This window comes from Sus scrofa, chromosome 9 (genome assembly GCF_054392235.1).
Source record: "Sus scrofa isolate SSC_HxYL_T2T_F1_AM1 chromosome 9, Sscrofa_HxYL_maternal_Yorkshire_Landrace_v2.0, whole genome shotgun sequence".
In the NCBI taxonomy this organism is placed as follows: domain Eukaryota; kingdom Metazoa; phylum Chordata; class Mammalia; order Artiodactyla; family Suidae; genus Sus; species Sus scrofa.
This window is the reverse complement of record NC_139391.1, coordinates 144,132,840-144,157,680: the sequence shown is the minus strand read 5'-3', so window position 1 is coordinate 144,157,680 and position 24,841 is coordinate 144,132,840. Positions and strand designations below refer to the sequence as shown.

Below are 24,841 nucleotides of genomic sequence, written 5' to 3'. Positions count from 1 at the left end.
GACAGAGCAGATGTGTACAGGCCCAGGAGCACAGGGGGCCTGGAATCTGAAACCAGGGCCCATCTGACCTCCGAGCCCACCGGCCTTCTGTTCCGCCACACCATCCCCCGGGAAAGCAGGTGCACGCATTAGAATGACAGGAGATGGGAACCGCACTGAGTGTTTGCAGTGTTGATTAAGAGGATTTGCAGGAACGCAGTGCAAAGGGGCAACTGACTGTCGGCTCTGATGGCTCACATAAGTCACGCCTGCAGCAATTTTTCAAGCTGGCGTGCATCCGCTGCATGATTAAATGTAGGCTACCTGTATGCGCTGGGGATGCTTTCTACGCCTGGCAGGCTGACTGCTGTCCACTTGGACACTGGAGACTTCTGAAGGCTTCTCGTGTCTGGCCTTTCTGGTTCTGGCTGACCTTTGAGGGTCCAGAGAAATGAAGAGGAGGAGACCCTGGCCTGGACTGGAGCAGACCCTTCAGCAGATCACATGCCTGCGCTGTGGTTGCTTCTGTTTACTGAGTGTCCGCAGCAAGTCTGATTGCTGGAGACTACGGCTGGGGCTGTGCTCCCCTGGAATTTGGACAAGCAGCGGAACTGGGGGGTAGGAAAGACGGTGCAGGCGAGTGTGGGCGGGTGACGCACATGAACCCTCGTCCTCGTGGGCCAGCTTTCCTCCATCCTGTATCTTCGCAGCTGGCTCGGCCTTGACCTTGCTATTGATGAATGCCCTAGTTCTGTTCCATTCGTTGTGGTCTCTGTTTTAGGATTCTGATCTTGCCAATCTATGCATATGAATCTCTCCTCATTTCGTGGATTTAAAAAACGTGGAGATTTACTGAACCTGGACAATGATACGGGCATGTCACCTACTGACTCACATAAGTAAGAGACAGTGATGGTCATTACACCAGAGGTTTCTGTCTACCTAAGTAAGGGTTATCTGCATTATATTTCACATTTAATTTTTTTATTTTTTTTTATTTTTTAAATTTTTTTAATTTATTTATTTTTTTTTTATTTCTTAGGGCCGCATTAGAGGCACATGGAGGTTCCTAGGCTAGGGGTCAAATGGAGCTACAGCTGCCAGCCTATGACACAGCTATAGCAACACCAGATCTGAGCCGTGTCTTTGACCTACACCACAGCTCACAACAACGCTGGATCCTTAATGCACCAAGCAAGGCCAGGGATTGAACCTGCAACCTCAAGGTTCCTAGTCAGATTTGTTTCCGCTGCACCACAATGGGAACTCCCTTATTTTGAACTGAAGTTTAGTTGACTTACAAGAGTATGTTTGTTTCAGGTGCAAAGCCAAGTGATTTGGTAATACATATATATGCATTTATCTATCTTCTTTTAAAAATTCTTTTCCAATACAGTTTATTATAAGTTGTTGAATATAGTTCCATCTGCTACACAGTAGATGTTTATTTTACATGTGGTAGTGTGTATTTGTTAATCCCCTTCTCCCAATTAATCCCTCCACCCCACTTCCCATTTCATAACCATAAATTTGTTTTCTACGTCGGTGGTTCTATTTCTGTTTTACAAATAAGTTCTTTTTTAGATCCCATAAATAAGTGATATCATATTGGTTTTTTAGATCCCATAAATAAGTGCTATTTTTAGATCCCATAAATAAGTGATATCATATTGGTTTTTCTCCGTATAACTTAGTGTAGTGTGCTAGTCTCTAAGTCCGTCTATATTGCTGCAAATGACATTATTTCATTCTTTCTTTATGACTAATATTCCGCTGTAGGCATGACAACATCTCTCTATCCAGGCCTCTGTTGAGGGACATTTAGGTTGCTTCCATGTCTTGGATACAGCGAAGAGCATCTACCATGAACACTGGGGTGCGTGCATCTTTTCAAATTAGAGTTTTACCTTCTCTGGATATATGCCCAGAAGTGGGATTGCTGGATTATAGGAAACTCTTTTTATTTTCTAAGGAAACTCTACAGTTTTCCACTGTGGCCACACTGATTTGCATTCCCACCAACAGTGTAGGAAGGTTCCTTTTTCTCCATACCTGCTCCTGCAATTGTTATTTGCAGCTTTTTTGTTTGTTTGTTTGTTTTTAGGGCTGCACCTGCAGCATATGGAAGTTCCCAGGCCAAGGGTCTAATCGGAGCTTACCTGCCAGCCACAGCCACAGCAATTCGGGATCTGACGGCATCTGCAACCTACACCACAGCTCATGGCAACATGGGATCCTTAACCCACTGAGTGAGGCCAGGGATCAAACCGTGTCCTCATGGATACTAGTTGGGTTCATAACCCACACAACAGGAACTCCTGTTATTGGGGGGGGGGGGTTGTTGTTGTTGTCTTTGCTTTCTAGGGTCGCACCCAAGGCATATGGAGGTTCCCAGGCTTGGGGTGGAATCAGAGCTGCAGCTGCTGGCCTACACCACAGCCACAGAAACTCCAGATCCGAGCCACGTCTGTGACCTACACCACAGCTCATGGCAACATGGGATCCTTAACCCACTGAGTGAGGCCAGGGATTGAACCCGAAACCTTGCAGTTACTAATCAGATTCGTTTCTGCTGCGCCACAGCGGAAACTCCTATTTGTAGATTTTTGAGGATGGCCATTCTGACTGGTATAGGTGACAGCTCACTGCAGTTTTGATTTGCATTTCTCTGATAATTAGTCATGCTGAGCATCTTTTCATGTGCCTGTTGGCCATCAGTATGTCTTCTTTGGAGAAATGTCTATTTAGGTCTTTTGCCCATTTTTTTATTGAGTTTTTTGTTGTTGTTACTGAGTTATATGAGTTTTTTGTATATTTTGGAAACTAAGCCCTTGTCAGTTGCATCATTTGCAAATATTTTCCCGCATTCTGTTAGGCTGACTTTTCCTTTTGTTTGTTTTCCTTTGCTGTGCAAAAGCCTATGAGTCTGATAGGTCCCCTTTGTTTACTTTTGCTTTTATTTCTATTGCCTTGGGAGACTGACCTAAGAAAACATGCTATAATTGATGTCAGAGAGTGTTCTGCTTACGTTCTCTTCCTGGAGTTTTAGGTATTGTGTCATCTTTAAGTCTTCAAGCCATCATGAGGTCATTTTTGCGTATGGTGTGAGAGGCTGTTCTAACTTCGTTGATTTACACGTGGCTGTCCAGCTTTCCCAACACCACTTGCTAGAGAGACTGTCTTTTATCCATTGTATACTCCTGTCTCCTCTGTCGAAGACTAATTGACTGTAGAGATGTGGGTTTACTTCTGGGTTCTCTGTTTTGTTCCTTTGATCTACAGGTCTGTTTTTTCTTTGTTCTACCGTCTGACGTCTAAAACGGTTATGCCTCCAGCTTTGTTGTTCTTCCCCAGGATTGCTTTGGCAATGCTGGGTCTTTTGTGGCTCCGAATAAATTCTAGGATTATTTGTTCTAGATGTGTGAAAACCGTAATGGATAATCTGATAGGGATCACAGTAAATCTGTAGATCGCTTTAGGCAGCATGGCCGCTTTAAACAAACACTATTTCTTCCGACCCAGGAGCTTGGGCTATCTTTCCATTTCCTTGAATCATCTTCAGTTTCCTTTATCAATGTTGCACAGTTCCTAGCATATAAGTCTTTTACCTCCTTGGTTATTCCTAGATTTTTTTTTTTTTTTGGATACAACTTTAAAAGGGATTTTTTTTAAACTTTCTCTTTCTGATATTTCATTGTTAGTGTAAAGAAGTTAAGCAAATAATCTTGTATCTTGCATATTAATCCTGTATCTTGCTACCTTGCCGAATTCATCAATTGGTTCCAATAGTTTTTGTGTGGAGTCTTTAGGGTTTTCTACATAGAGTAACATATCATCTGCATTGAATGACAACTTTACCTTTCCCCTTCCGATGTGGACACCTTTTGTTTCTTTTTCTTGTCAGATTGCTCTGGTTAGGACTCCCAATACTGTGCTGAATAGAAGTAGTTCTCACCTTGTTCCACAATTTAGCAGGAAGGCTTTCAGCTTTTTACCATTTAGTATTATGCTACTGTGGGTTTGTCATAAATGGCTTTGATTACGTCGAGATACGTTCCCTCTATAACCACTTTGGCAAGCGTTCTTATCAAAAATAGATGTTGAGTTTCATCAAATACTTCTTCTACATGTATTGAGATGTTCATGTGTTGAACCTGGAAGGAATCTAACTTGGTCATGGTGTGTGATCCTTTTTATGTGCTGTTGGATTCAGTTTGCTAATATTTTGTTGAGGATTTTTGCATCTATATTCATCAAAGATATTGGCCTATAATTTTCTTTTTTGGTTGAAAAAGAAAAAAGAAAAGCAAACAGAATGGAAAGAAGAAAAGAAAATGGACAGAGTGATATTGTAAAGACTATTATTTCATGAAAATTTATATATAGCTAGATGAACATGTCATAACTTTAGCACGCATTTCTTAGTTTGGTGATGTTTGAAAGCCGCTGAACTAAATGTTGCCTTGAAACTTTTCCTGTTCCAACTCTGAGTCTCCCATTGGCTTTGAAATCCTCTACAGAATAAATAAGAAAACATTAACAGCATGTTCTAAAGAGAAGAAAAGAGCCTACGGGTTAGAAACAAAAACATCCACAACTCCAAAATGATCTCTGCCCTCTCCTTCCAGCAAGCACCTAGAAGTTGTGCAGAAACAGCCACTGCTACCCCGAGCAGTGGGTCACCTGGACTGCCTGCTGCCTGTGGGGACTGTAGAGTCTGCTCCCACCTCTGCCCAGCAGGCTACGGCAGGTGTGCTCAGGTATTGGGGCTGGAGTTCGCCCACACTGCAGCCTCCTGGGGACCTGGACTTTGGGACACAGAGAAAAAGAAAGTGGTTCCAGGCTAAACACGTCAGCTTTACACAAGCAACCAGAATGACCAAGAAAAAGACGTGGGCCCTCTGCTGGGCAGCGCATCCTCCCGCTGCTCCCCGCTGTGGAGGAGGAAGGGGAGTCCCCCCCATAGTGTCCCAGGCCCACACGGCATCACGTAATACCATTCTCTGCTGCCAAAAGGCTGCAACCCACTACCACCAGGTTAAGCACTTCCAGTTCTTATTTGCAAGGAGCCCCGTCAAAAGCTTGTTTCACAACACTTTTTGTTCAAATTAAACTGCTTCTGCTTTAGGTTAGGAAAAATTCCACCTGAATAAAACGGGCACGCGGGTGCTGACCAGGTGTGCCTTTTAAGCATGAAAGTCCAAGACTGAGCTTTCACACTTGGACCTGCTAATAGCTGTGTAGCGGCGGGGGCAGGCCGTCCTGCCATCAACGCCAGCGCCCCAACCTCCCCATAACTGACCAACGTCACCAGGTCGCCCTCAGGTCACGGTGCCACAGGCAGGAATGTTCCATAATTGTCCCCACCGTGCCCTTGTTGCTATGACTGACAGTTACTCTCAAAACAGAAAGAAGCGGGAACTCCTGATGATTCCAGCTGTGTGGTAGGTCTGGAAATAGGGTGGCGTTTCTACAGATGGTGCAGGAGCAAGTGGAAATCAGAGAGGAAAATGAACCATAACCGCGAGCTCACACAGCACATTCAAGCCGGATCAAAGGCACGTCTAAGATGCAAAACCATGAAACTTTCACAGGACATAAGAGGAAGCCCTCAGGATTTGGATTTTGGTTCGGAAGTCTCAGCATACTAAAAGCACCATCCAGAAAAAGAAACTGGTGACTTGGACTTAATCATGAGACACCTTTGCTCAGAGACCCTGCTAAGGAAAGACACCTGTAAACATCCCACAAAAGTCTCACAGACAGTCTCAGGGCGGCTTCCTCTCCAGCCACGGGCTTCTTCCACCTCCCCCCATCCCCAGGTCTTTTTAATTCAAGGACACCAAGTCTTATTAGTGTCACATTCTCTCCTCAGGTTTTCCAGACGCTCTGTCAATGATCAAAAGTAAGAAGCAAGCAGGGCAGAGAACCCAAGACTCAGCCAGCAGGAGACACAACACCTACCTCAATATTACCAAAAAAAAATCCAAATTAATGTAATCAAATCTATGATGAACCGTGTATCAAAATTTACATGCAGACGGGACTCTCTGCTTGCCCCGCTGTCGCCCTAGTCCTGGCTCCTGGAAGAACAGGCAAAAACACAGCTGGGTGGGAAATGTGCTCACCTATGCTAACATCTTGCATTTATTTCCTTAAACACCTCCCAGCACACGGACCAGCTGCTCTTCTAGCCCCTGCGTCTCCCGGGCCAGCGCACTCCTCTCAGCCCTGTCCCTCTCCTCCCCGCACCGCCAGCTTCTCCCGCGCGTCCACCCTCCACCCGACACCACTCTACAGGCAGCAGCCCTGCTCCGCCCCTCAGAGCCGCCAGGCCCGCTCCTCGGGGGCTCCCCTCCTGCCCCGCTCCGCCCGGTGCCTGCGCCTTGCCCTCTGCCGCCCCGCCTCGGGGTCCCCGTGCCCGGCCTGTGCGCTGCGGCCTCTGAGCACCGCCCCAGGGCAGGAAAGAGCAAAGGCCCCATAAGTGCTGATCTGATGCCCTCTTCTCCCCTCGGAAATGAAAGCTAAACACCAGCACCCAGTACCTGGGGGAAGGGGCGGGGCCGGTCCGGATTCCGCCCTCTTCTCAAGGTGTGCGCCGCACCCACCCCACGGAGGACGGATGCAGAGGGCTGGCGGCGCCTTCCGACTCCTCCGGTTCCCGGTGGGGGACGCCCCGGTGGCGGAGGAGCCACTCTGGGACCTGGGTGGCTCCCGCGGGCTGCCCAACCCCGCCCTGGACAGAGCCCCACACCGTGGACCCGCACCGGCTGCCAGGCTCTGTCTACATCAGTCACTCACAGACTCAGCAACTGCAGCATCGGCGCGGTCCCCAAGCTGCCAGGTACAGCTAGACACTTTGTACAGGTGGAAAGACTCCTAACCGTGTGTAGGAACGGTCCCCCTCAGCGGCTGCGGCAGGAGGAGCCTGGAGGAAGCTCACAGACTCTGCACTTTGGGAGGACTGGGCTTAGTACAATCAGCATATGGTAGAGGTCTTAAGGAAAATAAAGCAAAAAAATGTACTTCTCTAAAAGCCCCTCTGGAGACATGGGGTTCCTCGGGGGTGGCTGCGAGGGGCCTCTCTGGTACTTTGCGGGCTTTAGGGATGGGGCTGGGGCACGGAGGACAGGCCCACGCACCCTCCCACCTCTGCCCCCACAGCTGCCACCCTCCATCCCTTCCCCACACGCCCACAGGCACCGGGACACTCAGGGACTGGAACATGTCACAGGGTAAAGGATAAACACTCCCCAAAGTTTCTAGAAAGCCAGGAGGACCACACGCAGCCCATTTGTCCCCCGCCAGGGACGAAAGCCAGGCCCGTGCGCTTTACCCCGGGAAGGCCTCCTCCCCCCACACCCGGCGTGGCTGGCTCACCACCCATGGCCCTGACTGGGGGACTCTGCAACTGGGGGAAGCTTTGCAAGCCAAACCAAACAGAGCCTGAGGGCGTCAGAGCCTGCTCTGCAGGCCTCGCCCAGGGGACAAGGTCCAGCTCACAGCCTTGGTTTAAAAGGAGAGCGGAGGACGCACCCAGAAGCCGGCCTCCCCGAGCCTCCTCCCCAGTATCCCAGCGCCCAGCGGCCTGCCCACCCCACCAGGGGCCCAGCCTCCAGCTGCCCCACACCTCCACCCCCTGGTCTGAACGCTGAGCCCGGCTCCCCCAGGGCTGGCTCCACACGGACTCCAACATCTCTGCCACGGAACTGCATCACAATCACACATCTTCAGTGGAGAGAAAAAGGCCGTGACACACATGCTTCTCACTGCCGGAGAAAGGAGACCCGAGACACGCTTCTACTTCCTACGTAAATAACAGGACTGAGGTCAGAAACCCAGGCAACGAAACTGTACACCAGCTTACGCTGTGCAAAATATTTATTTACTATTCTATCCATCCGTGGAAATAATTTCACAGACTCAATGTGATTTTTTATGTTGACAGTTTAGTCAAGGGTGGTCAAGGACTGTCTGTGTGGCCCTATGCTAGTCGCACTGATGTGTTTCTAAAAAGACCACATCTGGCACAGAACAGGAAAGCCCATTTCCACCCAGGTTTACAAAGAAAGAAGATTTGATCCAAATACTTTCCTTGGAATCACTGAGCGTAATATCCTGTCACAATCTGTCCTGATCCTGACACCTGATCCTGATCTCAGACACTGAGCGACTGAGCACCACGCAGCACCGACCACGCGGGCGTCTGTTCGACACTGTGCTGACACAGAGGCACTACCATGCATTTCTGTCCAATTTTCATCCTGCTTTCTATGCCCTACGATGGGAGCGAACTCAGTTTGAAACACAGCGGGGCAGGGGGTCCAGTCTTTGGCCATCCGTTTGCCCAACCCGCTGTTTTTACTGCTCATCTATTTTCTGACACCCTACAAGGCAGCGCCAGCGACGGGCGGGCGTTACAAAGGTCTGGAGCAAGTGAAGGGTGTCCAGAGCTCGGTGGGTGTTCCTTCCAGAAGGGGGGGCAGCGCACGCATACCTAACAGCTCCCAGAGGCAAATGGGCAGGAGGTTGCACATGTGAAGCTATTTCCAGCAGAGTCTGGAAGCAGCATGGGTCAGGCAGTGCACCGATCTGTGGAGACGAGCGCTGAAAAACGGACGAAGGTGAAGGGTTGTGCCTGTCTGTGCATGTGTGTCTGTGTGCGCACGTGTGTGCTCGGCTGGTTTGGGCGGCTGTCTGTGAAAACAGGTGAGCGGGATGATAGAAATAAAAAGGAGACATTAATTGTGTTCCTAAGTCCAGGCCACATAACGTTCTGAAAATTTTCATCACCCAAGTGAATGAGCACAGCGGTTAATGGGACTCTCTGACCGAGGCAGGCAGCTTTTCCTGGGATCCCGAGTCTTGGTCTTGCAGTGCCCCTTCGACTGAAGGAGCTTAACACGTCTTCCTGAAGTTTTAAGGACATTTAAAATTTGTTACCATTTCTTTTATGTATTCAATTAGGTTGAAAATCGTATTTCAATTTAGAATTTTACCTAGGTATGCCACCTGAGAAACTAATAAAGTACGTTTGGATTTTAGTACATTTCAAGCTGATGAAACGCAGCTAATAGCATGTCAGAAGAAACAGCAGCAGAACCTTAAATGCGATGTTCGAATAGCAAATGCCTCCCCCCCCCATAACCAGTTCCTAATAGGTAAGTGCCAGGCTGGGCAAATGGACAAGGATAACGGGTGAAGGTGGGCAGCCTTAGACGTTTCTGGTTTATTGGAAGTTATCATGCACCGAGCTTGCATGTCTTTTTTAAAGCATCACCATGCAGAGCTGCTCTGTCACACTCCTGCCACTGAAAGCCAGCCCCTCTGAGTCAACGGTCTTCTGAGCTCAGCAGATTCTGAGTCGGAGAGGTGATTTGCATGGATTTTTGTGCAATCCTATTTACAAACCAATTGACAAAAAAGAAAGTGTTCCAAGCCTAGAGTACATGGTGTGACTCGGAGCTTGCCAGCAAGGCCTCAGGGGTGCTCTCGTGCTGGTCCTCACCACAGCATCCCCACTGGGGGACCCAAGTTGCCTGGGGAGTGGTGGGGCGCAAGCAAGTTCAAGACCAAGTGTTCCCCAGCCTGAGCTGGGATGCGAGTATGAGCAAGTCTGGTGGAGAATTTCACCTGACAAATTTGTTCCAAATACCTTGGGTTTCTCTCTTGTTTGTGTTATTGTCGTGGCGAGGTCCACTCCCTGGTGAGCGTGGTTTGAAAACTGCTGCCATTATAAAAGCCCTGAGAGGAGAGCTTCTGCCAGGGTGTTTACAACTCAGGCAGTAAGATGACTCCAGAGAAGGGCTTGGAGCAGAAGCAACACGGCCGCAATGCCAAGAAGGCAGGAAGATCAGAAGTGACCCATCTTTCAGCCTCACCTTCCGCTGTGCCGACCCAGGCCTGCAGCCACCTGTACACCCTTGACTCTCATTCCGTGACATACAAATGTTCCGTGGGAGTTTTAAGAGGGTGACAAAGTGACTTCACTCGTACTGTGAGATGTTTTCTTGACGTTAATTTATATTGATTTTCCATCAATGTGACAGTTTTAGTAAAAAAAAAAAAAACTTCACACCAAAATTGTCCAAAATCGATTTGTGAAATACCTTATAATCATAAGGTCCAAATTCTGGCTAGAAAGACTCTGTCGAAACACCCTTCTGAAGAGACCTCTTATTTGGTCGTTAGAATGATAGGTTAGCTACCCTAGGAAAAAATAAATGATTCTAACAGCCAACCAGCTTACTAACTGATTACAAATTTCCTTTGACTTCAACAGACAGATCCATTTTGTAGTCATTTTTAACATGAAAATATGCATTTCTAGATATTAGTCTTTAATAATACCATGTATGTGAGGCCCGGAGCAGGCCGCCCCAAAATACACCTCGAAAGCATGTTATTTTGAATCAGTCCTTGAGAAACTGCGGTGACTGACTCTTCTCTGTCCCCCACAACGTGGGGACAAGTAGGACATTTCCCGGTCCATGCGATGACCTTCTCCGTTGCTCCAGGAGGACAGAAAGCACCCTTGTCACCGGATCCTGGGAGGCTTCGAGGCCAGGAAAGCCGTATAAACAACCTGCACCACTTCCCCATTAGTCGGCTACCCCAAGCTCAAGCCCCTCACAAGTAAGTGTTTCTTTGTCTAAAAATGATACATAAACAGTCTGCTTTGGTCGCTTTGGGTCCCATTTCTACGAGACCTTCCTGCATATGAATTAAACTGCTTTTTTCCCTCCTGTGAATCCGTCTTGTTTCAATGTAATTATTAGGCCAACCTAAAGAACTCGTGAGGAGTGGGGGGAAATTATGCCCCCCCAAAACACCGAGGGAAAAGGATCAGGGATTTGGGGAGCAGGCAAGAATTTGTTTAAAATAATTAAGATATTGGTTTTTTTAAAAAATCCATATTCGTCTCAAAAATAATTCTGAAAAGACTTTTGAGAGGCCTTTCGCATTGAGTGAAACACGTCACGACGTACACTTTTGGGTTCTGTTTTATAAACGAGCACCAGACAAGGGGAACCAGCTGGAACCAGGGCTCTATTTTCCTGACATCGTGGAAACTTTCGATCCTAGACGGGCACCACGTAATAAACGCAGCAAGGCGCTGAGTCACGAAGTACCTGGTCAGCCAGGAAGGGACTCAAAGCGGGATCTCACGCGGACACCTGGGTGGACTGGCGACGGCACCGGCCACCTGCCTGCACGCAGACAGAACCCGAGCCCCGCAGCTGCCGCCCCCCACGGAGTCAGGGTGGAGCTCCTCTGTGCTCCGGGAAAACGAGTTGGCTCTTTTCAGGAAAAGACTTGATAAGGCCCATTCTTGCACCTCCTCACTTCTAGAAAAACACGGAAACCCTTCACAGTGACTGATGTCTGCTCCTCTCGAGTCGTCTGACCTTCGCGAAACCAGCAGCGAACCTGTAAGATGTGCACGTGGCGGTCGGCGGGAAGGAACAAAGCTCACCTGCCAACCAGCAGCCGCCAGCCGCCAGCCCCCAGCCCCGGCCCCGGATAACTGGGGGTGATCTCAGGGAGCCCAGACCCCTGCGCCTTCCCATAGAAAAGACTACATTCCTTCCCTTGAGATCTCTGGTTTTCTGCTTTGGGCAGTAATCTTTTCTCCCCACGACCTGCCCTTTGCTGCAAAACCCCCATCTATCCTGCATCCCCCCTTGCCTGCTCCAAACGGTTTTTCTCGGGGTTACTTGAGATGCCCCCCGATCTTAAGTCCTCATTTTGCCCCAAATAAAACTTAACTCTTAACTTTTAGGTTGTGCATTTTTTCTGTGTCAACCAACACCTGGACCTCCAGAAGTTCTTTGTGGATCTGGATGGGGATTCGTTGTCAAAAATTTTTTTCTGAAACATTTTCGGCATGACTCAGGGCAACTGGGAAGGGCAGGGGCCAGCCTCTGTCTTCTCTCAGGGTTTCTGGGGGTGTGCACCTCAGCACCAGGGCACAGGCCCTAGGGGACCACTCGGGCCCCAGGGAGATGGGACTCTGGCCAGGCCCAGTGCCACGGGGAGCCCCACCCCCCCACCCCTGAAGGGTGCAGCTTGCACTCCTGCTCAGAAAGGGCTAGCTGAACTCATTCTCAGATATGATTGTTTCAATTCTGAAGGGGAAAAGATGCAAACAGCATTTTAAGTATAATTTGCCTAAAATGTACTCCTTGTAAAGAATACATAACCCTTTAGGTATAAAAAGTCTTCAAAGAAAAAAATACGTTATAATTGCTTGACTAAGTGACAGCAGACACAGCATATTTGCTTTTTCCTACATGAAGCTGTCAACATCTTAAGAGGCAGGAAAAGCAAATCTGATGCAGGAGTAGCTGCTTCTGCAATTAACAGGGTGGCAGAGAACAGGAATGGGGTTCAGACGGCTCCAGAAAGTACTCAACATCCTGCTTCCTGGCTTCCTCGTGGAAAGAGTGGGGCGAAGTGGCGATAAATGATCTAAGCAGCAGCTAAGAGCCCGTGTGGCATGTAAATTCACAACTGAATTCATGCGTGGACGTTAGGAAATAACACCCATCTCACGTCCCCAGAGGCCACACGCCAAGCATGAGCTTCAAGCGAAGTCGCTGTCGGGAGCTGGGGTCAGGACATGTGCAGGCATCACCGTGGTGTCGACACAGGCCCCGCCCATCCAGGGCTTGCAGAAGTGTTTCTGGCACGTGCCCGATCCATACACGGTGTGAAATCTTCCGGAGAGTATCTGATTTTATCCTCAGAAGCTCCTCCGGAAGGTGCGACGCTCACACCTGTGCACAGACTCAGGGGCAGGGGCCCTGGGGAGGTTGGCGTGCACTGCAGCTGGCAGGGCGGCTGCTGGACCGGCCCAGCTGAGGGGGTTTCTCAGCCTTTGGAAACATCACAGATAATTAAGTGGTTAAATAACAGAAAAGGGACTGACGGGTTAGACATCCCTCCGAGGGGGCGAAAGGATGCCCAATGACCAGGGCGTGACCACACAGAGCATAGCCGGGGTGTGCATGAGAAAGCCAGAGGAGTTTCAGTCTGTTAGGTCAGAAGGTGAAGTAAACGGAACTGGAACCACGTACTTAAAAAAAAAAAAAAAAAAAAAAAAAAAAAAAAGAACGTCCCAGGTATACAACCTTCTAGAAACTGGTAAGTGCACAAGCAAACAGGTTCACTGGGAGAAGCCAGGTGACTTCTGACACCTCATTTGTGCTGTCATCTTTAAGGAGACAAGACAGCAGATTATAAAAAGCATTTGTCAGTATTTATCAAAACACATCCAAGCACTGGGCTGTGGCGCAAGCAGCAGCGGGTCACAAAGAGACTGAACCACGATCCTGGCCCTATTCGTGGAAAAAATGAATGGACCAATGTGCTGACAGGAAGTTGTCCTCACGGTGCTTTTGCAAAAGGAAAAGTCACCTCCTCGAAAAGGGAACCCAGCACCTGCACTGCTAATGACAGAGGCAAACACATCACAGGCCGGTACGCACCACTTCTCACCCGCCAGCAAGCCCCGTCCACACCACCCTCTGAGGGTGTCCTGGAAACTGTCAGCTCTGCCCGCTGAGGGTGTCCTGGAAACCGTCAGCTCTGCAGGCCCCACACAGACACGCAGCTGCAATTGGCTTAGGGAGCTTACTAGAACCCACGGCTGGTGAGGAGCAGAGCTGGGGTTCACAACTCCTTTGTCTGCCTTCAATGTGTGTGCTCCTCCCACGTGATACAGCACTAGGAATAAAGCTCTGAACTCCACTTGAGTAAGTTATATGGGCTGAAGTATGCGCAAAGGTCCTGAAGCTTTGCCAGTAACAGCTGTGACACCTGATGTTCTGTAAGGTAAAAGTTAAGTTTGCAGGTGAACTTTATAAAACAAACATAGGTCACTTTCCTGGAGGTTATGTCCCGCATGAGAGCTGCACCCAAGTGGTGGTCAGCGACATGCCAGGGCCAAGCCTGTGCCTGAGGCGCCTCCGGGGACCTCGCAGACCTGTGACTGCAGGAGTCATCAGGCTTCTCTACTGCTTTCTCTGTGGTACCTTCTGAGCCACCCAAAGAGAAAAAACGTGCTGCAATACTGGCCCTATTCTGTTTACGTTGCTAAGTTACTGAATATTTTGCTTTGTTTTGCCCAACTGTGTGAGTTGCCTTTCAAGAGAGAAGCTACATTCTGGAACATCTTTTTGTGTGTGACCCGAATGCGCTGAGAGTATATTTGCGAAATAATTTTTTATTTTTCTTTCCTTTTCAAAGACAATTTGGAGAGAATGCTGTGATTCTAAACTGATTTGAAAAGCAGACAGCAAACATCAGCATTAGTACTTAAGCAGAAATACATCTCTTTGGAGTTCTTGCAAGCTACACGTGTGCACACACGCACACACACACGTGGCTACGAGTGGAGAGATGGGAAGGACATTCATACTCGGAAGGAAGAGAGACCCAAGAAGCCGCCTCGTTCCAGGACTCCGCCAACACGCACAGGACACCGCCAAGAGGAGTCATGGGCCTGTTACTTAACAGACGCCCTTGGGCACTCTCAGTTCAATTCTCCTTTCAAATAAAAATCTTGGAGAGAATTTTTCACCTATTCCCTTCAAGATTCTGAATTTAAAAAAAAAAAAAAAAAAAAAAGGCAAAACATAACAATAAGTCACAGAAGCAAGCGGGGTATCTACTCCAAACACCTGTTTCCGTCCTCCTGCCCCCAAAGCCGCAGCCCTAAAACAAAGTCCCTTCTGGGAGCGAGCTCGCTCCCTGGCATCTCGGGTGTCTTCCTCGGTGGCGTGGAGCCAGTACCCCATGCAGTCCCTCTGTGGGAACAGGACGCACGCCCTCTGGGTTCCTTGGCGCCCCTGCCTGGCAGTGCCAGAAGCTGTCTACACAGCGTGGCTCTGCTCGGGCGTCAGCACCAGGGGGGACGCTTCTGGATCTGGTGGCCGAGGCCCAGGCACGGATGGGGTGGCATTGAGCTCAGCTGCTCCACGCTTCCGAAGCGCCCAGCACACTGCGGCGTGTTCCATGCTGCCGTGGAGAAAAGCACAACTTTATAAAGCTGGATAAAGAGAATCCTGGTGGAAAGAAGGCCCATCACTGTGTCCCTTCCTTCCCTTTCCTCTGCCTCCTCTGCCGGCTGCGGAGCCACTCTGGGGGAAGCGGGGAAATGCAAGACCCGAGTCTGCCAGGAGAGCAGGAAACCCACGCCCCATCTGCGCGGTTTCTTCCTGCACGTCTGCTTATCTGCGTCCACATTCGGTGTCAGCTGTGAATTCCGACATGCCCTGGAAGACCGGAGGGTCATTTGCGAGTGACCGCCTGCACCCACCTCGATCCTGTCATCCGGAGAGGGAGACCGCTGAGCTGGAGACGGCACAGTCCCGGGCTAACCCCAGCATCTCCCCTCTTGAAAGGAGGTTGCCACTTGCTCGTGTTTCAATCCCAGAGCTCTACGTGGGAAGCAGACAGGGCGCTCGCACCGCCTCGGGCTGCCCTACGCGGTCGCGGCGACCCTCTCAAGGCGGCCGAGCTTGCTGTCCTTCAGGCCACAGAGGGTTCTGCTGGGTCAGGAAACTGCTGATTCTTGGGGTCCCCGCCCCCAGTCAGGCAACGATACGAGGGGACTCAGGAGAGCTCAGCCTCCGTTAGAAGAACCCATGCCCGTCTGACTAGAAACAAACGCGGCTGCCGTGCCCTCAGCAGGTGGGGAAACTGGGGCTGCGGCGCTCAAAGAAACACACGCATTTGCCCTTTCGATCTCAGAGGAGAAGCCCGGGAGCAGGGCAGAACCTGGAGGAGGGCGGGGGAGGCACGGAGCCCGGCCCCCCTTTGGACGAAGGACACCGCGCCCGGCACGCGAAGTACTCCTGCAAAGTCCTCTGACAGCCGACTGACCACCTGAAGGTGAGGATGGTGTGTGTGTCTGTGCAGGGAGCACGTGTGTAAGGGAAGCTCGGTGACGCCGCCGCAGCTGCTGGTCCCTCGGGGGAGGTGCCCTGGAGGGGGACTCCTCAGCACTGGCACCTGCCTGGGTCCCCTCCCCGCCACCCCGTGGCCCATATCCCAGTTCTAGCGGGTAGGGTCCAGGCAGCGGGAGCGGGGCGGGGGGCTCAGCCTGGTGCTGGGACCTCGAAGGCCCCGGTCCTTGAGAGGACAGTCTTGGCAGGTGAGGCCCTTTGGGTCCCGCGGGATCCGGGTCTGACCAGCCTGCTCACCCCCGGGGGCGCCGGGGTGGGGGAGTGGGAGGTCCTTCCAGGTCTGGTTCCAGGCCCCAGCAAAGGAACACTTGGCAGACGTGCACGTGTCAGGCCGTCACGAGGGTGGAATCGACGTTGCGGGTGGTCACAGGGACGCCTTTTGCAGCTGAGCACGTGGAACTCAGGGCCGTCGGTGGACAATGTCTCTCTTCACGTGCGCAGCGGTTTCAGGAGAATTAACTGTGTCGGTTTTCTGAACTTTCGAAGAAGAACGAACTGCAGAGCTCTCATGAGGTTTCTGTGCCTTTTGGGAATGAGATTCCCATTAACGACAAATACCGTAAAACCAAAAGCTTCGTCCTCATCTCCGTATCGGCCTGGAGCCGAACGTCGCAGACCCGCTTCAGGAGAGGCTGGAGGGTCACCACCTTCCCCTGAAGAAAGAGTGGCCTAAAGAAGTGGACCCTGTGCCCAAAGGGTCCTGGACGTTCAGCAGCAAAGACAACGGGGTCTTATTGATTTTCTTTTTTTTAATCCTGTCTTTGTAACCTCAAAAAAAATTTTTTTCAGAAAAAAATTTCCCTATCAAGCCTGACATCTATGAGGAATCTATGAGACAACTCCACCCAAAACTATTAGAACTAACAGATGAATCCAGCAAAGGCTCAGGGTATGAGGTTTGTTTTTTGTTTGTTTTTTTTGGTTTTGTCTTTTTGTCTCTTTTAGGGCCCCACCCTCGGTATATGGAGGTTCCCAGGCTAGGGGTCAAACTGGAGCTGTAGCTGCCAGCCTACACCACAGCCACAGCAACACTGGATCCTTAACCCACTGAGCGAGGCCAGGGATTGAACCCACATCCTCATGAATGCCAGTTAGGTTCATTAACCGCTGTGCCACGCCAGGAACTCCCATCAGGGTACAAGGTTAGTACACAGAAATCTGCTGCATTTCTACACGCTAACAATGAAACAAAGAAATTACACACAGAAAAATCGCATTTAAAATCACATTTAAAAAATATCTGGGAATAAACTCAAGTGAGGAGGTGAAAGATCCATACACTGAAAACTATAAAACATTGATAAGGAAACGAAACACAATGCAAAGAAATGGAAAGCTATCCTGTGCTCACATGGCCATACTACCCAAAGTCATCTACAGGCTTAGTGCAATCCCTATCAGAAATCCCTGGGCATTTGTCACAGAAATAGAATAAATAATCCGAAAGCTCATATGGCACCACACAGATCCCAAACTGCCAAAGTAATCTTTAGAAAAAAGAACAAAGGTGAAAGTATAACCCACCCACACCTTAGACTATACTACAAAGCTACAGTAATCAAAACAGTACGGTACTGGCACAAAGACAGGCACATAGATCAATGGAACAGGATAGAGAGCCCAGAAATAAACCCACACACCTAGAATCAATTAATCTATGATAAAAGAGGCAAGAATATACAATGGAGAAAAGACAGTCTCTTCAATAAACAGTGCTGGGGAAACTGGACAGCTACATGCAAAGCAGGGAAATTAGAACATTCCTTCATACAAAAATAAATCCAAAGACCTAAATGTAAGACATGACACCATAAAACTCTTAGAAAAGAACACAGGTGAAACACTCTTTGACATAAATTACAGTAATATTTTCTTAGATCAGTCTCCCAAGGCAAAATAAATAAAAGCAAAAACAAACAGATGGGACCTAATTAAACTGAAAAGCCTCTGGACAGCAAAGGAAAGTACTGACAAAACAAAAAGACAATCTACAAAATGGGAGAAAATATTTGCAAACAATGTGGTCAACAAGAGGGTAATATCCAAAATATATAACCCATACAAGTCAACAACAAAAAACCAAAACCCAATCAAAAAATGGGCAGAGGACACAAATAGACTTTTCCAAAGAAGGAAGACAGATGGCTACATGAAAAATTGCTCAACACTGCAATTATTAAAGAAATGAAAATCAAAACCACAATGAGGTACCACCTCACACCAGTCAGAATGGCCATCATTAAAAAGTCTATAAATAATAAATGCTGGAGAGGGTGTGGAGAAAAGGGAACCCTCCTACACTGTTGGTAGGACTGTAAATTGATACAGCCACCGTGGAAAACAGTATGGAGGGTCCTTTAAATACTAAAAATAGACCTACCATATGATCCAGCAATCCCATGTCTGGGTATATATCCAGGAAAAAATGAAAGCTCTAATTTGAAAAGATACGTGTGCTCCAATGTCCATGGCAGCGCTATTCACAATAGCCAAGACATGGACATAACTCAAGTGTCCATCAACAGAGGACTGGCTTAAGGAGATGTGGTACATACACACAATGGAATATTACTCAGCCATAAAAAAGAATGAAATATTACAATTTGTAGCAACATAGATGGACTTGGAGATTTTTAGGTGTAGCAAAATATGTCAGAGAAAGACACATACTATATCACTTAAATGTGGAAGCGAAAAAATCATACAAATGAATGCATGTATAAAACAGAAACAGACTCACAGACAGAGAAAACAAACTTATGGTTATTACGAAAGGGAAGGGGGAGAGGGACAAACTAGGGTTACGGGATTAACAGACACAAACTTCTCTACATAAAATAGATAAGCAACAAGAATATGCTATATAGCACAGGGAATTATACCCGTTATCTTAGAAAAACCTACAATTGAATATAATCTGGGGAAAAAAAAACTGAATTTCTATTCTGTACACCTGAAACTAATACAATATTGTAAATCAGCTTTACTTCAAAAAAACATTGTTTCAAAAGAATATATGAGACAGAATGACGATATTGATTGAGGATTTTGTCTATGGAAAACTATTACTGTTCTGATATTTCAAAACATAAGGCCAAACCAAAACTACCAAAAGGCTGTTTTTTTGACTACAGAGGTGATGAAGGGTCTTCACTTTAAGTTTCAAACATCAAGTACCAGGAACTAAGCTTTCTGGCACTTTTATCATTATCTGCTTGCTCGTTCCGGTGTTTCTTTGCTTCAGTGTACATTTTCCATGCTGGCGATTTCCTCTAATGAGTGTAATACTTTGAAATAACTTTCCTGTGGTTCTATTCCTCCCCTTCCACTGTGTCCCTGATTGGTCTTGAAAGCATTTCGAATACAACAGCATTTTCTAGCTTGAGTTTGTAAACTTCTGGCCTTCGTCGTGCATTCTGCTGCCTCAGAGCGCACTGGCCTGCGCACCCCTGGCCCAGACATCGCCAGGCTAAGGAAGAGCCCGAGGCTGGGAACCAGCGCGCCCCTCACTGTGCCTGCACGTGGTCCGGCCCCTGCTCCCGGAACTGCCTGCTCAGAGTTCAGTCCTTCAACTCTACCCGGATGTGTTATCTGATAGGTTTTAGAAGGTCTGTGTGAGTGTGAAGTCGTGTTTTTTTCCTTGCTGTATCATTTTTCCACACTGAGGAAAAATCATCAGTCTTTCCTGGGGTCTTTCAAAGAAAAGGAGCCATGAGGGACCCCAGAGGCAGCCTGGACAACTTGCTGGGCAGGTCACCAGCTGGGGTGCCTAGGGGGGGGGTGCCCTGCTGAAGGGGGTGCTCTCCAGGGAGGGGTGCCCTCGGGGGTGGGGGGGGCACCCAGCCCAGGAGAGTTTACCAATCCCTCCTCTAACGATCCACAGCATCCTGGTGAGCTGCTCGGCTCCTGGCCCAAGTGGAGCGAAGATTTATGTTACCTGCCTGATAATATCTGTCCAAAATCACAGTGTTTGACCCGCCCTTTTTTTGTGACTCCTCAAACCAAGCTGCAGATGAACAAGACGCCTCTGTGGATCTGCAGACAGTTTGCTACATGTGTTCTGATCTCATCTGCCTGCAGAATCTGGGGCCTCTTCCCGCAGACGACCCCCCCACACTTCCCCAGACCAGGCACCGGCCTCCTCCAGGCCCACGGCACACGCTCCTGCGCCAGAACAGTCTCCGCTGGAAAGGGGCTGCAGAAGTCAGTCTCCACTGGTAAAAGGCTGCAAAAGTCAGTCTCCACTGGAAAGGGGCTGCAAAAGTCTGAAAAGAGCAGCAGCACGGCAATGACTTGGTTTCTATCACATGCACAACACGACACCAACCCTTCAGTTAGTCCCGTTCTGTGATTCTCTAAACTTGGGCTGTTAGGCTCCAAAGTCAGACTAGACTATGGTGACTCACAAGTGTCCTTTTGTCTCTTGAAGGGAAGAACGCCACCCGCCCAAAGGTGGAAGAGTCCCCCCAGTGAAGGCGCATGCGAGCTCAGGAAAGACAGCAGTCCCGGGCTGGGCACCACAGCACCTGCCTCAGACGGCGCCCCGCAGGGCAGTCACCCCGGGAAAAGGAGCTGGGGTTTCTGGAACACTTCATCTTTTCATCTTCCTCTTAATCCATGGCAAGAACTTCCAGGACCTCTGCAGAGTTACAAAGAAGGCGGGAGCAGAGAATAGCTTTGCAATGACAGAGCTGTGTGACTCAGCTTCACCTGGTAGGAAAAATAGTTCACTTTTGTCCCTGATGCTGTCAACCCTGCCGTGGACAGCAAACCTGACAGTGAGGTGGGGAAATACAGTCCCCGGGCCCTAAAACGCAAACCTGGTGGCGCTACCTCAGCACGCTTTTAGGGACCTCTCTCCATCGAGTTAACACGTCTGCAACATGACTCGCAGCCTCACGATCCCAAGCTATTTCTTTCTATCTGCTCGTTTATTTCTTTAATGCTGCACCAGTGGCCTATGGAAGTTCCAGGACCAGGAACCAAACCTGAGCTGCAGCTGCAGTAAGGCCAGATCCCTTCACCCACTGCCTCAGGCCAGGGATCTGCCTGCACTTCCACAGCAACCCGAGCCGTCGCAGTCAGATTCTTAACCCACTGTGCCCCGGCTATTTCCTGTGCCTTTTGCAACAGGAGCCTTACATTTAATGAACATTCTCAACAATGGGAAACTGGCTCTCAGTTTTTTAAGACTTTCCAGCTCTTGCTTAATACTTTTAATCTTAAAATACAACTGATCTTTTTAAGGCTATATGTGTGTTATTATCACCCAGATACTTCTAGTAAGGAAATGACTCTTCCAGAATTACACATGAGAGGCTTCTGAAAAGGCACTCACTCTCTAGACTCGCCTGGGACAGCTCACTTGCAGGGCACAGGGAATTTCCGCCCAGCACATGAGTCATCAGCCAAGGTTACTCCCTGGCCACCCGCCTCCTCCCTAGGGAGCCACTTCCTTCGCCCGGCTGAGTGTTTAGACGGGGAAAACCCAGAAGAACACAGGTTCTTCTGCAGCAAGAACCTCCAGGAAGCTCAGGAATTCCAGAATTTCATTTCTGACACAGTGGAAGGGAAAGTCATCCCCCCCCCCACCTTTATTAAAGATCAAGCAATCACCAAGAAATGTCACCTTCCAGGTGACATGGGTTGAGAAGTAAGCTTGAGGAGGATTACTCAGTGCCTTGGGGTAAATACTCATAAACCACCTGCTCTGCGCCCCTGCCGGCCCTCATTCAGGCTGTGGGGCAGCGTGCAGGTGAACCTCTCCACGGGCAACGCTGGACAGCCAGCCTCCTCGGCCTCCGACCCCGGTGGTTGCTCGCTGTCACAGAGCTGACCGGCCTGCAAGGCTTGTGTCTATGTCTCATGTCCTTTATCCCCTGACTTCTTTGCTCTAGAGCCTGTTACCAGAGCTCCTAAAAGTCAGACGTTCAAGATCAAGGAGAAATTCTATCCCTGGGCTGTCGGGCAGCCTGCACCTTGTGTAATCGCTGCACTTTCTTCTCCCTGTTCTCAAGCTGTATAAATCCCTCATGGACGTGTAGGAGCTTCTGACTTGGAATTAGCTTTAAATCATACTGAAAATAAGAGCAAGTGGCCACTGGGTGAGAACACGAAGGACCGAAAGAGGGAAGAAGTGCATTAACATCTGAGGAGCCACAACCCCCGCCTGATCTGCATCCCTCGTGTGCCTATGTCTGTAGCTGACCCAACACACGAGGTTTTATTTCCACAGTAAACACTCTGATACCCGCAATCGGCTACTGGCCGAGGCCGAGGACACCAGGGGCTGCCTGAAAAGTCCCACTCAGCTCTTCCACCACACAGGGGTCAGCGCCCCAAAGCCCTTCGTTGATCAAAGAAGGGAAATCAGGCTCTAAAAGGGAGAGACCCTTTATGGATTTTAGTATGTCCTCCTTAAACCCTAACCCTAACCCTAACCCTGTGCAAAGCATCCAGGTCTGGGCTTGGGAAATTGCAATCAACAAATCAACACTACATTCAATTATCTTCCATGTGTGGACAGCGACGTTTGCGTAATTGCCTTCCTGGTGGAGAAGAACGTGACATAATGATTATGAACTGCAATTACATCTACTTGACAGTCAAACAAGGCCTGTGAAACATACACGACCTAGCATTAAATTTTCATTCCACATCTACAGGTTTGTACAAAGCCTGCACGCATTTTTAAATTAAACCCTAAATAGTGAAGATGTAGTTCAAAGAAATTATTGTTATACATCAAAAACTGATGTTCGATTGGGCTTGGGAGTTTTTCCTTTAGTCCAGACAAGATCATTCTTTTAAAAGAAAAAAAAAAAAAAGACACCTATTATGTCAGACAAAACCACCCAAAATACCTGACACAATTTCCCTGCCTCTACTGCACCCCACGCTCTGAGGCTGAAATAAGAGGGTGACGGGAACTGCCTTTCCATCAGCAGTGACGGACAGTGGTATTCAAGGGACAAGAAGGTAGGAAACCTCTACTTTCCCTGTTAGACGTGCACTCCCCGAGGCCATGTGTGGAAGTGAAAGGCAGGAAAGACAAGAAAACTGTGCTTCAACCAAACAGGCCCGAGAACTCCTGTCCTGATTCAACTTGCTCTTTCTTTTAGCTTATTCGATTGAAGTTGATTTACAACGTCGTGTGAATTTCTGCTGCATGGCAAAGTGGCTCAGTGATTCACACGCATCTGCATTCTTTTTCACACTCTCCCCGTTACGGTTCATCACAGGATCTTGAGCCCGGGTGCCCGTGCTCCACAGCAAGGCCCTGGTTCCCCCTCCTGCACACTGGTTTACCTCTGCTGACCCAAACTCTGCAGAGAGATCAGCTTTGTTTCTTCTAGGAGAGCAGTTGGGATTCACACTCCTGGACAAGCAGAGAAGTGCCTCAGTCCTTGGGGGCACCGCTCAGTGCCCTGCACTGGCCCACAGCGCTGCCACCCGTCTGCTGCGTCCCTGGCCACCCAGGCCCAGCACGGCCACGAGCTCCCCTCCTGTGCTCACGACAAGCTCCCGATGGGCCAGGCCTCGGCTGGGTGCTGGCGCCGCTGGCCCCCAACGGCCCCCTCACTGAGTAAGCACCGTGTGCCCGATGGTAAAACACTTTAGGGGGCTCTCACGGGAAGAGAACTTTTCCTGTAAGTGCAGGTTTAGTAAAATATCTATTTTTTGGTCATTACATTTCCTCGCCCACACCTGGTTTTTCAATCTTGAATGCACACCCGACGCCCCCACAACCCTCCTGCTGTCCAGAGAAGCCCACACGGTTCCAACCCCATCAGCACCTACGGGTCCAACGAAATGACGGGCCAAAGTGAAACAAAGCCTGGACCTTAATGACTTCCCCAGAGGAGAAGAGGAGGGAACGGGGGAGAATCTGCGAAAAGCACGAAAGGGTAGAAACTCGAGGAGGCCACGGGACCGGCCTGACGAGCCCCGTCCTTCGGGCTTCCGGGGCCAGGTTTCCGAATTTCTCTTCTGTCTGAAACATAACCTCAGCTGTTCTTTCTATTTGTCTGAGTGATGGGGGCGGGGAGGCCGTGCCACGTGGAGGAGCCCTGGTCCGAGCCTGGCTCTGCAGCTCCGGAGGGTACCTCCTCCTGCCTGGTCCCCCACGTCCCCGCCGCCCGCCGTGTCTCCTGCAGGCTGACCCGACGTGCAGGGCCCCGCAGGGTACGGTCCACAGAGGGGCGAGAGGCACCTCCTGGCCGCAGCAAGGCTCCTAAGGCTGGTATGCAAAGCCCGTTTTCAGGTTCAGAGCACAGCATGATGCCACAAGTCAGTGTCTGATGATTTCCAAAGAACCGGGAAGGAAAGAGGCAACTGGGAAATCAGAACCAGTGCCCCCACCTCCTGGTGAAATCCGATCGTGAGAAGACCGAACAAGGCTGTCGGCTGCCTACCAACTGCCACTCCAACGACACAAGCGTGCACTCAGAAACTCACGCACACTTGGCGTGAGAAGGGGCAGTGAGGAGAGAGCGCGAGTAAATGACAGACACTCAAGGATCTGTAACTCATTTCCAGGGCCAGGATCGGAAACGAAGGGGCGCGGGGCCCCTTTTCCACTGGTTCACCCTCTCGTGGCCACGAATTACTTCAGTGTTAGGTGGGGGCCAGAAGTCTGGCCTCTTTCTCACAAGAGAACCAACCCCCCCCCACGGCTTTGAAGACTCCTCCTAACTTAAAATGAGCTCTCCCTCCCCGCCAAGCAGCCGGGCTGGGGCCCAGATCTAGAATGAGCGCCCCTCCTCCCTGCCCAGCACCCCACGTCCATTAGCCCAGGTTCCTGAAGCCTAGATTTCTTGCTTCTCACTTATCGGTCCAGCGGCAGCCCCTCCCCCGGTTCAGGGGTTTCCTCCCTCCTCCGGGGGCCTGCA

At 49.6% G+C, this 24,841-nt stretch overlaps 1 protein-coding gene and 1 long non-coding RNA gene across 3 annotated transcripts in view; one reads left to right on the top strand and one right to left on the bottom strand.

Annotated features, from left to right (window-relative positions):
* EGFR (epidermal growth factor receptor) overlaps positions 1-24,841 on the bottom strand; it is a gene marked incomplete at its 5' end in the record, with an annotated part of 172,523 nt that overhangs the window by 107,267 nt on the left and 40,415 nt on the right.
* LOC110255552 (uncharacterized) lies at positions 9,025-11,760 on the top strand. Of its 2 annotated transcripts, XR_014816912.1 has the most exons (3): positions 9,025-9,140; positions 10,497-10,614; positions 11,065-11,760. It is a non-coding gene; the product is annotated as an uncharacterized LOC110255552 (long non-coding RNA). The 2 variants fall into 2 exon arrangements; XR_014816911.1 differs by lacking the exon at positions 9,025-9,140 and having other exon boundaries at positions 10,455-10,614.